The following is a 15670-nucleotide window of genomic DNA, read 5'->3' on the forward strand; positions in this document are numbered from 1 at the left end:
CATATCGTGATACTACATGAAATAGTATCGAAATATTGGTAAAAATGAATATATTTACATAATATCAAACTACATGAAAAACGTGAAAAAGTCATTTTATGCCAAATTTGAGGATTTTAACTTCGAATCATAAAGCGAGGTTTCGTATTTTTTACACCCTAGAAAAGACGTATAAAGATGTTGCTTCCAATACAAATGATAAAAATCAATGTGTTCGCATTAAAATTAACTAAAATGTTCCTGATTTTCGGTTTATATTACCGATGGAAGATGTACACGTAAAACCGTTCTAATCCGGCTGAAACGTCGATATATTCAATAAAAACAGAACTTCTCCCCTTTTCAATATCTTACTCAGTATTTTAACGAGAAACAAATAGATGATTGAAAATTAAGTATTTAAGGTTATTTTCTGATCAATTATGTGTTTCCATAATTTTTATCGTATATTTCATGAATTAATACCAATAAACTGAAAATTCACAAAAACGTGGAAAAACGGCAAAATATTGCCTAATTCGATGATATTTTGTTTAAATCACATAAAGGAAAAGGGGATGATAAAGGTCAAAATATTGCTAAATTCGATGATTTTTAGTACAAAACAAAATGTAAGAAACTTGCTTAAAAATGCAAAATTTGCGAAATTCTGAGATTTGAAGGCCAAATCACATATAGTGATACTACATGAAATAGTATCGAAATATTGGTAAAAACGAATATATTTACGAAATATCAAACTACATTAAAAACGTGAAAAAGTCACTATTATACCAAATTTGAGGATTTTAACTTCGAATCATAAAGCAAGGTTTCGTATTATTTAGATCCAAGAAAAGACATTTGACAATATTGTTTCCAATACAAATGATAAAAATCAATGTGTTTCATTAGAATTAACTAAAATACTCATGATTTTACGTTTATATTACCGATGGAAGATGTACACGTAAAACCGCTCTATTCCGGCTAAAATGTCGATATATGCAATAAAAACCGAACTTCTCTCCTTTTCAATATCTTACTCAGAATTTTAACGAGAAACAAATAGTTGATTTAAAATGAAGTATTTAAGGATATTATCTAATCAATTATGTGTTTGCATCATTTTTATCGTATATTTAATGAATTAATAACAATAAACTGAATATTCACAAAAACGTGGAAAAACAGCAAAATATTGCCTAATTCGATGATATTTTGTTTATATCACATAAAGGAAAAGGGGATGATAAACGTCAAAATATTGCTGAACTCGATGATTTTTAGTTCAAAACAAAATGCAAGAAATCTTGCTTAAAATGCAATATTATGCGAAAATCTGAGATATGAAGGCCAAATCACATATCGTGATACTACATGAAGTAGTATCGAAATATTGGTAAAAATGAATATATTTACGTAATATCAAACTACATGAAAAACGTGAAAAAATCCCGTATACAGGTATAAGACCGTTATGCCAAATTTGAGGATTTTAACTTCGAATCATAAAGCGACGTTTCGTTATTTTTTAGACCCTAAAAAAAGACGTATAAAGATGTTGCTTCCAATACAAATTATAAAATCAATGTGTTTTCATTAAAATTAACTAAAATGTTCCTGATTTTCGGTTTATATTACCGATGGAAGATGTGCACGTAAAACCGTTCTAATCCGGCTGAAACGTCGATATATGCAATAAAAACAGAACTTCTCCCCTTTTCAATATCTTACTCTGTATTTTAACGAGAAACAAATAGATGATTGAAAATGAAGTATTTAAGGTTATTTTCTGATCAATTATGTGTTTGCATAATTTTTATCGCATATTTATGAATTAATAACAATTAACTGAAAATTCACAAAAACGTGGAAAAACGGCAAAATATTGCCTAATTCCATGATATTTTGTTTAAATCACATAAAGGAAAAGTGGATTCTAAAGGTCAAAATATTGGTAAATTCGATGATTTTTAGTACGAAACAAAATGCAAGAAAACTTGCTTAAAAATGCAAAATTTGTGAAATTCTGAGATTTGAAACCCAAATCACATATCGTGAGAAAATGAAGTAGTATCGAAATATTGGTAAAAACGAATATATATACGTAAAAACACACTACATGAATAACGTAAAAAAGTCACTATATTATCATATTTGAGGATTTTGACTTCAAATCATTGAGCGATGTTTCGTATTATTTAGATCCAAGAAAAGATATATGATATATGATATCTTACTCAGTATTTTCACGACAAACAAATAGTTGATTGAAAATGAAGGTGTTTAAGGTCTCAAATACAAATGGTAAAAATCAATGTGTTTTCATTAGAATTAACTAAAATGTTACTGATTTTCCGTTTATATTACCGAAAAAGATGTACACGTAAAACCGCTCTAATCCGGCTGAAACGTCGATATATGCAATAAAAACAGAACTTCTCCCCTTTCCAATATCTTACTCAGTATTTTCACGAGAAACAAATAGTTGACTGAAAATGAAGTGTTTAAGGTTAATTTCGAATCAATTATGTGTATGCATCATTTTTGTCGTATATTTAATGAATTAATAGCAATAAACTGAAAATTCACAAAAACGTGGAAAAACAGCAAAATGTTGCCTAATTCGATGATATTTTGTTTATATCACATAAAGGAAAAGGGGATGATAAACGTCAAAATATTGCTAATTCGATGATTTTTAGTACGAAACAAAATGCAAGAAAACTTGCTAAAAATGCAATATTATTCGAAAATCTGAGATTTGAAGGCCAATTCACATACCGTGATACTACATGAAATAGTATTGAAATATTGGTAAAAATGAATATATTTACGTAATATCAAACTACATGAAAAACGTGAAAAAGTCACTATTATACCAAATTTGAGGATTTTAACTTCGAATCATCGAGCGAGGTTTCGTATTATTTAGATCCAAGAAAAGACATATGACAATGTTGTTTCCAATACAAATGATAAAAATCAATGTGTTTTCATTAGAATTAACTAAAATGTTCCTGATTTTCCGTTTATATTACCGATGGAAGATGTACACGTAAAACCGTTCTAATCCGGCTGAAACGTCGATATATGCAATAAAAACAGAACTTCTCCCCTTTTCAATATCTTACTCTGTATTTTAACGAGAAACAAATAGATGATTGAAAATGAAGTATTTAAGGTTATTTTCTGATCAATTATGTGTTTGCATAATTTTTATCGTATATTTATGAATTAATAACAATAAACTGAAAATTCACAAAAACGTGGAAAAACGGCAAAATATTGCCTAATTCCATGATATTTTGTTTAAATCACATAAAGGAAAAGTGGATTCTAAAGGTCAAATTATTGCTAAATTCGATGATTTTTAGTACAAAACAAAATGCAAGAAAACTTGCTTAAAAATGCAAAATTTGTGAAATTCTGAGATTTGAAACCCAAATCACATATCGTGAGAAAATGAAATAGTATCGAAATATTGGTAAAAACGAATATATATACGTAAAAACACACTACATGAATAACGTAAAAAAGTCACTATATTATCATATTTGAGGATTTTGACTTCAAATCATTGAGCGATGTTTCGTATTATTTAGATCCAAGAAAAGATATATGATATATGATATCTTACTCAGTATTTTCAAGAGAAACAAATAGTTGATTGAAAATGAAGGTGTTTAAGGTCTCAAATACAAATGATAAAAATCAATGTGTTTTCATTAGAATTAACTAAAATGTTACTGATTTTCCGTTTATATTACCGAAAAAGATGTACACGTAAAACCGCTCTAATCCGGCTGAAACGTCGATATATGCAATAAAAACAGAACTTCTCTCCTTTTCAATATCTTACTCAGGATTTTAACGAGAAACAAATAGTTGACTGATAATGAAGTATTGAAGGATATTATCTAATCAATTATGTGTTTGCATCATTTTTATCGTATATTTAATGAATTAATAACAATAAACTGAATATTCACAAAAACGTGGAAAAACAGCAAAATATTGCAAAATTCGATGATATTTTGTTTATATCACATAAATGAAAAGGGGATGATAAACGTCAAAATATTGCTGAATTCGATGGTTTTTAGTACGAAACAAAATGCAAGAAAACTTGCTTAAAATGCAATATTATGCGAAAATCTGAGATTTGAAGGCCAAATCACATATCGTGATAACTACATGAAATAGTATCGAAATATTGGTAAAAATGAATTATATTCTACATAATATCAAACTACATGAAAAACGTGAAAAAGTCATTATTATGCCAAATTTGAGGATTTTAACTTCGAATCATAAAGCGAGGTTTCGTATTTTTTACACCCTAGAAAAGACGTATAAAGATGTTGCTTTCCAATACAAATGATAAAATCAATGTGTTCGCATTAAAATTAACTAAAATGTTCCTGATTTTCGGTTTATATTACCGATGGAAGATGTACACGTAAAACCGTTCTAATCCGGCTGAAACGTCGATATATTCAATAAAAACAGAACTTCTCCCCTTTTCAATATCTTACTCAGTATTTTAACGAGAAACAAATAGATGATTGAAAATTAAGTATTTAGGGTTATTTTCTGATCAATTATGTGTTTCCATAATTTTTACCGTATATTTCATGAATTAATACCAATAACTGAAAATTCACACAAAACGTGGAAAAACGGCAAAATATTGCCTAATTCGATGATATTTTGTTTAAATCACATAAAGGAAAAGGGGATGATAAAGGTCAAAATATTGCTAAATTCGATGATTTTTAGTACAAAACAAAATGTAAGAAAACTTGCTTAAAATGCAAAATTTGCGAAATTCTGAGATTTGAAGGCAAATCACATATAGTGATACTACATGAAATAGTATCGAAATATTGGTAAAAACGAATATATTACGAAATATCAAACTACATTAAAAACGTGAAAAAGTCACTATTATACCAAATTTGAGGATTTTAACTTCGAATCATAAAGCAAGGTTTCGTATTATTTAGATCCAAGAAAAGACATTTGACAATATTGTTTCCAATACAAATGATAAAAATCAATGTGTTTCATTAGAATTAACTAAAATACTCATGATTTTACGTTTATATTACCGATGGAAGATGTACACGTAAAACCGCTCTATTCCGGCTAAAATGTCGATATATGCAATAAAAACCGAACTTCTCTCCTTTTCAATATCTTACTCAGAATTTTAACGAGAAACAAATAGTTGATTTAAAATGAAGTATTTAAGGATATTATCTAATCAATTATGTGTTTGCATCATTTTTATCGTATATTTAATGAATTAATAACAATAAACTGAATATTCACAAAAACGTGGAAAAACAGCAAAATATTGCCTAATTCGATGATATTTTGTTTATATCACATAAAGGAAAAGGGGATGATAAACGTCAAAATATTGCTGAACTCGATGATTTTTAGTTCAAAACAAAATGCAAAGAAATCTTGCTTAAAATGCAATATTATGCGAAAATCTGAGATATGAAGGCCAAATCACATATCGTGATACTACATGAAGTAGTATGGAAATATTGGTAAAAATGAATATATTTACGTAATATCAAACTACATGAAAAACGTGAAAAAAATCCCGTATACAGGTATAAGACCGTTATGCCAAATTTGAGGATTTTAACTTCGAATCATAAAGCGAACGTTTCCGTTATTTTTTAGACCCTAAAAAAAGACGTATAAAGATGTTGCTTCCAATACAAATTATAAAAATCAATGTGTTTTCATTAAAATTAACTAAAATGTTCCTGATTTTCGGTTTATATTACCGATGGAAGATGTACACGTAAAACCGCTCTAATCCGGCTGAAACGTCGATATATGCAATAAAAACAGAACTTCTCCCCTTTCCAATATCTTACTCAGTATTTTCACGAGAAACAAATAGTTGACTGAAAATGAAGTGTTTAAGGTTAATTTCGAATCAATTATGTGTATGCATCATTTTTGTCGTATATTTAATGAATTAATAGCAATAAACTGAAAATTCACAAAAACGTGGAAAAACAGCAAAATGTTGCCTAATTCGATGATATTTTGTTATATATCACATAAAGGAAAAGGGGATGATAAACGTCAAAATATTGCTAAATTCGATGATTTTTAGTACGAAACAAAATGCAAGAAAACTTGCTAAAAATGCAATATTATTCGAAAATCTGAGATTTGAAGGCCAATTCACATACCGTGATACTACATGAAATAGTATTGAAATATTGGTAAAAATGAATATATTTACGTAATATCAAACTACATGAAAAACGTGAAAAAGTCACTATTATACCAAATTTGAGGATTTTAACTTCGAATCATAGAGCGAGGTTTCGTATTATTTAGATCCAAGAAAAGACATATGACAATGTTGTTTCCAATACAAATGATAAAATCAATGTGTTTTCATTAGAATTAACTAAAATGTTCCTGATTTTCCGTTTATATTACCGATGGAAGATGTACACGTAAAACCGTTCTAATCCGGCTGAAACGTCGATATATGCAATAAAAACAGAACTTCTCCCCTTTTTAATATCTTACTCTGTATTTTAACGAGAAACAAATAGATGATTGAAAATGAAGTATTTAAGGTTATTTTCTGATCAATTATGTGTTTGCATAATTTTTATCGTATATTTATAAATTAATAACAATAAACTGAAAATTCACAAAAACTTGGAAAAACGGCAAAATATTGCCTAATTCCATGATATTTTGTTTAAATCACATAAAGGAAAAGTGGATTCTAAAGGTCAAATTATTGCTAAATTCGATGATTTTTAGTACAAAACAAAATGCAAGAAAACTTGCTTAAAAATGCAAAATTTGTGAAATTCTGAGATTTAAAACCCAAATCACATATCGTGAGAAAATATGAAATAGTATCGAAATATTGGTAAAAACAAATATATATACGTAAAAACACACTACATGAATACGTAAAAAAAGTCACTATATTATCATATTTGAGGATTTTGACTTCAAATCATTGAGCGATGTTTCGTATTATTTAGATCCAAGAAAAGATATATGATATATGATATCTTACTCAGTATTTTCAAGAGAAACAAATAGTTGATTGAAAATGAAGGTGTTTAAGGTCTCAAATACAAATGATAAAAATCAATGTGTTTTCATTAGAATTAACTAAAATGTTACTGATTTTCCGTTTATATTACCGAAAAAAGATGTACACGTAAAACCGCTCTAATCCGGCTGAAACGTCGATATATGCAATAAAAACAGAACTTCTCTCCTTTTCAATATCTTACTCAGGATTTTAACGAGAAACAAATAGTTGACTGATAATGAAGTATTGAAGGATATTATCTAATCAATTATGTGTTTGCATCATTTTTATCGTATATTTAATGAATTAATAACAATAAACTGAATATTCACAAAAACGTGGAAAAACAGCAAAATATTGGAAAATTCGATGATATTTTGTTTATATCACATAAATGAAAAGGGGATGATAAACGTCAAAATATTGCTGAATTCGATGGTTTTTAGTACGAAACAAAATGCAAGTAAACTTGCTTAAAATGCAATATTATGCGAAAATCTGAGATTTGAAGGCCAAATCACATATCGTGATACTACATGAAATAGTATCGAAATATTGGTAAAAATGAATATATTTACATAATATCAAACTACATGAAAAACGTGAAAAAGTCATTATTATGCCAAATTTGAGGATTTTAACTTCGAATCATAAAGCGAGGTTTCGTATTTTTTTACACCCTAGAAAAGACGTATAAAGATGTTGCTTCCAATACAAATGATAAAATCAATGTGTTCGCATTAAAATTAACTAAAATGTTCCTGATTTTCGGTTTATATTACCGATGGAAGATGTACACGTAAAAACAGTTCTAATCCGGCTGAAACGTCGATATATTCAATAAAAACTGAACTTCTCCCCTTTTCAATATCTTACTCAGTATTTTAACGAGAAACAAATAGATGATTGAAAATTAAGTATTTAAGGTTATTTTCTGATCAATTATGTGTTTCCATAATTTTTATCGTATATTTCATGAATTAATACCAATAAACTGAAAAATTCACAAAACGTGGAAAAACGGCAAAATATTGCCTAATTCGATGATATTTTGTTTAAATCACATAAAGGAAAAGGGGATGATAAAGGTCAAAATATTGCTAAATTCGATGATTTTTAGTACAAAACAAATGTAAGAAAACTTGCTTAAAAATGCAAAATTTGCGAAATTCTGAGATTTGAAACCCAAATCACATATCGTGAGAAAACATGAAGTAGTATCGAAATATTGGTAAAAACGAATATATATACGTAAAATCACACTACATGAATAACGTGAAAAAGTCACTATATTATCATATTTGAGGATTTTGACTTCAAATCATTGAGCGATGTTTCGTATTATTTAGATCCAAGAAAAGATATATGATATCTTACTCAGTATTTTCACGAGAAACAAATAGTTGATGGAAAATGAAGGTGTTTAAGGTCTCAAATACAAATGATAAAAATCAATGTGTTTTCATTAGAATTAACTAAAATGTTGCTGATTTTCCGTTTATATTACCGAAGGAAGATGTACACGTAAATCCGCTCTAATCCGGCTGAAAACGTCGATATATGCAATAAAAACAGAACTTCTCCCCTTTCCAATATCTTACTCAGTATTTTCACGAGAAACAAATAGTTGATTGAAAATGAAGTGTTTAAGGTTAATTTCGAATCAATTATGTGCATGCATCATTTTTATCGTATATTTAATGAATTAATAACAATAAACTGAATATTCACAAAAACGTGGAAAAACAGCAAAATATTGCCTAATTCGATGATATTTTGTTTATATCACATAAAGGAAAAGGGGATGATAAAAGTCAAATTATTGCTGAATTCGATGATTTTTAGTACGAAACAAAATGCAAGAAAACTTGCTTAAAATGCAATATTATGCGAAAATCTGATATTTGAAGGCCAAATCACATACCGTGATACTACATGAAATAGTATCGAAATATTGATAAAAATGAATATATTTACGTAATATCAAACTACATGAAAAACGTGCAAAAGTCATTATTATGCCAAATTTGAGGATTTTAACTTCGAATCATAAAGCGACGTTTCGTTATTTTTTAGACCCTAAAAAAACCGTATAAAGATGTTGCTTCCAATACAAATGATAAAAATCAATGTGTTTTTCATTAAAATTAACTAAAATGTTCCTGATTTTCGGTTTATATTACCGATGGAAGATGTGCACGTAAAACCGTTCTAATCCGGCTGAAACGTCGATATATGCAATAAAAACAGAACTTCTCCCCTTTTCAATATCTTACTCTGTATTTAACGAGAAACAAATAGATGATTGAAAATGAAGTATTTAAGGTTATTTTCTGATCAATTATGTGTTTGCATAATTGTTATCGTATATTTATGAATTAATAACAATAAACTGAAAATTCACAAAAACGTGGAAAAACGGCAAAATATTGCCTAATTCCATGATATTTTGTTTAAATCACATAAAGGAAAATTGGATTCTAAAGGTCAAAATATTGCTAAATTCGATGATTTTTAGTACAAAACAAAATGCAAGAAAACTTGCTTAAAAATGCAAGATTTGTGAAATTCTGAGATTTGAAACCCAAATCACATATCGTGAGAAAACATGAAGTAGTATCGAAATATTGGTAAGAACGAATATATATACGTAAAATCACACTACATGAATAACGTGAAAAAGTCACTATATTACCATATTTGAGGATTTTAACTAGCGAAGTTTCGTATTATTTAGATCCAAGAAAAGACATATGACAATATTGTTTCCAATACAAATGATCAAAATCAATGTGTTTCATTAGAATTAGCTAAAATGTTCCTGATTTTTCCGTTTATATTACCGATGGAAGATGTACACGTAAAACCGCTCTATTCCGGCTGAAACGTCGATATATGCAATAAAACCGAACTTCTCTCCTTTTCAATATCTTACTTAGGATTTTAACGAGAAACAAATAGTTGACTGAAAATGAAGTATTGAAGGATATTATCTAATCAATTATGTGTTTGCATCATTTTTATCGTATATTTAATGAATTAATAACAATAAACTGAATATTCAGAAAAACGTGGAAAAACAGCAAAATATTGCAAAATTCGATGATATTTTGTTTATATCACATAAATGAAAAGTGGATTCTAAAGGTCAAAATATTGCTGAATTCGATGATTTTTAGTACGAAACAAAATGCAAGAAAACTTGCTTAAAATGCAATATTATGCGAAAATCTGAGATTTGAAGGCCAAATCACATATCGTGATACTACATGAAATAGTATCGAAATATTGGTAAAAATGAATATATTTACATAATATCAAACTACATGAAAAACGTGAAAAAGTCATTATTATGCCAAATTTGAGGATTTTAACTTCGAATCATAAAGCGAGGTTTCGTATTTTTTACACCCTAGAAAAGACGTATAAAGATGTTGCTTCCAATACAAATGAAAAAAATCAATGTGTTCTCATTAAAATTAACTAAAATGTTCCTGATTTTCGGTTTATATTACCGATGGAAGATGTACACGTAAAACCGTTCTAATCCGGCTTGAAACGTCGATATATTCAATAAAAACAGAACTTCTCCCCTTTTCAATATCTTACTCAGTATTTTAACGAGAAACAAATAGATGATTGAAAATTAAGTATTTAAGGTTATTTTCTGATCAATTATGTGTTTCCATAATTTTTATCGTATATTTCATGAATTAATACCAATAAACTGAAAATTCACAAAAACGTAAAAAAAACGGCAAAATATTGCCTAATTCGATGATATTTTGTTTAAATCACATAAAGGAAAAGGGGATGATAAAGGTCAAAATATTGCTAAATTCGATGATTTTTAGTACAAAACAAAATGTTAGAAAACTTGCTTAAAAATGCAAAATTTGCGAAATTCTGAGATTTGAAGGCCAAATCACATATAGTGATACTACATGAAATAGTATCGAAATATTTGTAAAAACGAATATATTTACGAAATATCAAACTACATGAAAAACGTGAAAAAGTCACTATTATACCAAATTTGAGGATTTTAACTTCGAATCATAAAGCAAGGTTTCGTATTATTTAGATCCAAGAAAAGACATTTGACAATATTGTTTCCAATACAAATGATAAAAATCAATGTGTTTCATTAGAATTAACTAAAATACTCATGATTTTACGTTTATATTACCGATGGAAGATGTACACGTAAAACCGCTCTATTCCGGCTAAAATGTCGATATATGCAATAAAAACCGAACTTCTCTCCTTTTCAATATCTTACTCAGGATTTTAACGAGAAACAAATAGTTGATTTAAAATGAAGTATTTAAGGATATTATCTAATCAATTATGTGTTTGCATCATTTTTATCGTATATTTAATGAATTAATAACAATAAACTGAATATTCACAAAAACGTGGAAAAACAGCAAAATATTGCCTAATTCGATGATATTTTGTTTATATCACATAAAGGAAAAGGGGATGATAAACGTCAAAATATTGCTGAACTCGATGATTTTTAGTTCAAAACAAAATGCAAGAAATCTTGCTTAAAATGCAATATTATGCGAAAATCTGAGATATGAAGGCCAAATCACATATCGTGATACGACATGAAGTAGTATCGAAATATTGGTAAAAATGAATATATTTACGTAATATCAAACTACATGAAAAACGTGAAAAAATCCCGTATACAGGTATAAGACCGTTATGCCAAATTTGAGGATTATAACTTCGAATCATAAAGCGACGTTTCGTTATTTTTTAGACCCTAAAAAAAGACGTATAAAGATGTTGCTTCCAGTACAAATGATAAAAATCAATGTGTTTTTATTAGAATTAACTAAAATGTTCCTGATTTTCCGTTTATATTACCGATGGAAGATGTACACGTAAAACCGTTCTAATCCGGCTGAAACGTCGATATATGCAATAAAAACAGAACTTCTCCCCTTTTCAATATCTTACTCTGTATTTTAACGAGAAACAAATAGATGATTGAAAATGAAGTATTTAAGGTTATTTTCTGATCAATTATGTGTTTGCATAATTTTTATCGTATATTTATGAATTAATAACAATAAACTGAAAATTCACAAAAACGTGGAAAAACGGCAAAATATTGCCTAATTCCATGATATTTTGTTTAAATCACATAAAGGAAAAGTGGATTCTAAAGGTCAAAATATTGCTAAATTCTATGATTTTTAGCTCAAAACAAAATGCAAAAAAACTTGCTTAAAAATGAAAAATTTGTGAAATTCTGAGATTTGAAACCCAAATCACATATCGTGAGAAAACATGAAGTAGTATCGAAATATTGATAAAAACGAATGTATATACGTAAAAACACACTACATGAATAACGTGAAAAAAGTCACTATATTATCATATTTGAGGATTTTGACTTCAAATCATTGAGCGATGTTTCGTATTATTTAGATCCAAAAGAGATATATGATATCTTACTCAGTATTTTCACGAGAAACAAATAGTTGATTGAAAATGAAGGTGTTTAAGGTCTCAAATACAAATGATAAAAATCAATGTGTTTTCATTAGAATTACCTAAAATGATCCTGATTTTCCGTTTATATTACCGAAGGAAGATGTACACGTAAAACCGATCTAATCCGGCTGAAACGTCGATATATGCAATAAAAACAGAACTTCTCCCCTTTCCAATATCTTACTCAGTATTTTCACGAGAAACAAATAGTTGATTGAAAATGAAGTGTTTAAGGTTAATTTCGAATCAATTATGTGTTTGCATCATTTTTATCGTATATTTAATGAATTAAAAGCAATAAACTGAAAATTCACAAAAACGTGGAAAAACAGCAAAATGTTGCCTAATTCGATGATATTTTGTTTATATCACATAGAGGAAAAGGTGATGATAAACGTCAAAATATTGCTGAATTCGATGATTTTTAGTACGAAACAAAATGCAAGAAAACTTGCTAAAAATGCAATATTATTCGAAAATCTGAGATTTGAAGGCCAAATCACATACCGTGATACTACATGAAATAGTATTGAAATATTGGTAAAAATGAATATATTTACGTAATATCAAACTACATGAAAAACGTGAAAAAGTCACTATTATACCAAATTTGAGGATTTTAACTTCGAATCATAGAGCGAGGTTTCGTATTATTTAGATCCAAGAAAAGACATATGACAATGTTGTTTCCAATACAAATGATAAAAATCAATGTGTTTTCATTAGAATTAACTAAAATGTTCCTGATTTTCCGTTTATATTACCGATGGAAGATGTACACGTAAAACCGTTCTAATCCGGCTGAAACATCGATATATGCAATAAAAACAGAACTTCTCCCCTATCTAATATCTTACTTAGTATTTTAACGAGAAACAAATAGATGATTGAAAATGAAGTATTTAAGGATATTATCTAATCAATTATGCGTTTGCATCATTTTTATCGTATATTTAATGAATTAATAACAATAAACTGAAAATTTACAAAAACGTGGAAAAAGAGCAAAATATTGCCTAATTCGATGATATTTTGTTTATATCTCATCGAATGATAAAGGGGAAAATGGGATGATAAACGTCAAAATATTGCTAAATTCGATGATTTTTAGTTGGAAAGAAAATACAAGAAAACTTGCTTAAAATGCAATATTATGCGAAAATCTGAGATTTGAAGGCCAAATCACATATCGTGATACTACATGAAATAGTATCGAAATATTGGTAAAATGAATATATTTACGTAATATCAAACTACATGAAAAACGTGAAAAAGTCACTTTTATACCAAATTTGAGGATTTTGACTTTGAATCATGAAGCGAGGTTTCGTATTATTTAGATCCAAGAAAAGACATTTGGCAATGTTGTTTCCAATACAAATGATAAAAATCAATGTGTTTCATTAGAATTAACTAAAATGTTCCTGATTTTCCGTTTATATTACCGATGGAAGATGTACACGTAAAACCGCTCTATTCCGGCTGAAACGTCGATATATGCAATAAAAACAGAACTTCTCCCCCTTTTCAATATCTTACTCAGTATTTTAACGAGAAACAAATAGTTGATTGAAAATGAAGTATTTAAGGATATTATCTAATCAATTATGTGTTTGCATAATTTTCATCGTATATTTAATGAATTAATACCAATAAACTGAAAAATCACAAAAACGTGGAAAAACGGCAAAATATTGCCTAATTCGATGATATTTTGTTTAAATCACATAAAGGATTAGGGGATGATAAAGGTCAAAATATTGCTAAATTCGATGTTTTTTAGTACAAAACAAAATGTAAGAAAACTTTCTTATAAATGCAAAATTTGGAAATTCTGAGATTTGAAGGCCAAATCACATATCGTGATACTACATGAAATAGTATCGAAATATTGGTAAAAACAAATATATTTACGAAATATCAAACTACATGAAAAACGTGAAAAAATCCCGTACACAGGTATATGACCGTTATGCCAAATTTGAGGATTTTAACTTCGAATCATAAAGCGACGTTTCGTTATTTTTTAGGCCCTAAAAAAAGACGTATAAAGATGTTGCTTCCAATACAAATGATAAAAATCAATGTGTTTCATTAGAATTAACTAAAATGTTCCTGATTTTCCGTTTACATTACCGATGGAAGATGTACACATAAAACCGCTCAATTCCGGCTGAAACGTCGATATATGCAATAAAAACCGAACTTCTCTCCTTTTCAATATCTTACTCAGGATTTTAACGAGAAACAAATAGTTGATTGAAAATGAAGTATTTAAGGATATTATCTAATCAATTATGCGTTTGCATCATTTTTATCGTATATTTAATGAATTAATAACAATAAACTGAAAATTTACAAAAAGGTGGAAAAAGAGCAAAATATTGCCTAATTCGATGATATTTTGTTTATATCCCATCGAATGATAAAGGGGAAAATGGGATGATAAACGTCAAAATATTGCTAAATTCGATGATTTTAGTTGGAAAGAAAATGCAAGAAAACTTGCTTAAAATGCAATATTATGCGAAAATCTGAGATTTGAAGGCCAAATCACAAATCGTGATACTACATGAAATAGTATCGAAATATTGGTAAAAATGAATATATTTACGTAATATCAAACTACATGAAAAACGTGAAAAAGTCACTTTTATACCAAATTTGAGGATTTTGACTTCGAATCATGAAGCGAGGTTTCGTATTATTTAGATCCAAGAAAAGACATTTGGCAATGTTGTTTCCAATACAAATGATAAAAATCAATGTGTTTCATTAGAATTAACTAAAATGTTCCTGATTTTCCGTTTATATTACCGATGGAAGATGTACACGTAAAACCGCTCTATTCCGGCTGAAACGTCGATATATGCAATAAAACCGAACTTCTCTCCTTTTCAATATCTTACTCAGGATTTTAACGAGAAACAAATAGTTGATTGAAAATGAAGTATTTAAGGATATTATCTAATCAATTATGTGTTTGCATCATTTTTATCGTATATTTAATGAATTAATAACAATAAACTGAATATTCACAAAAACGTGGAAAAACAGCAAAATATTGCC

This window comes from Procambarus clarkii, chromosome 56 (genome assembly GCF_040958095.1).
Source record: "Procambarus clarkii isolate CNS0578487 chromosome 56, FALCON_Pclarkii_2.0, whole genome shotgun sequence".
NCBI lineage: Eukaryota > Metazoa > Arthropoda > Malacostraca > Decapoda > Cambaridae > Procambarus > Procambarus clarkii.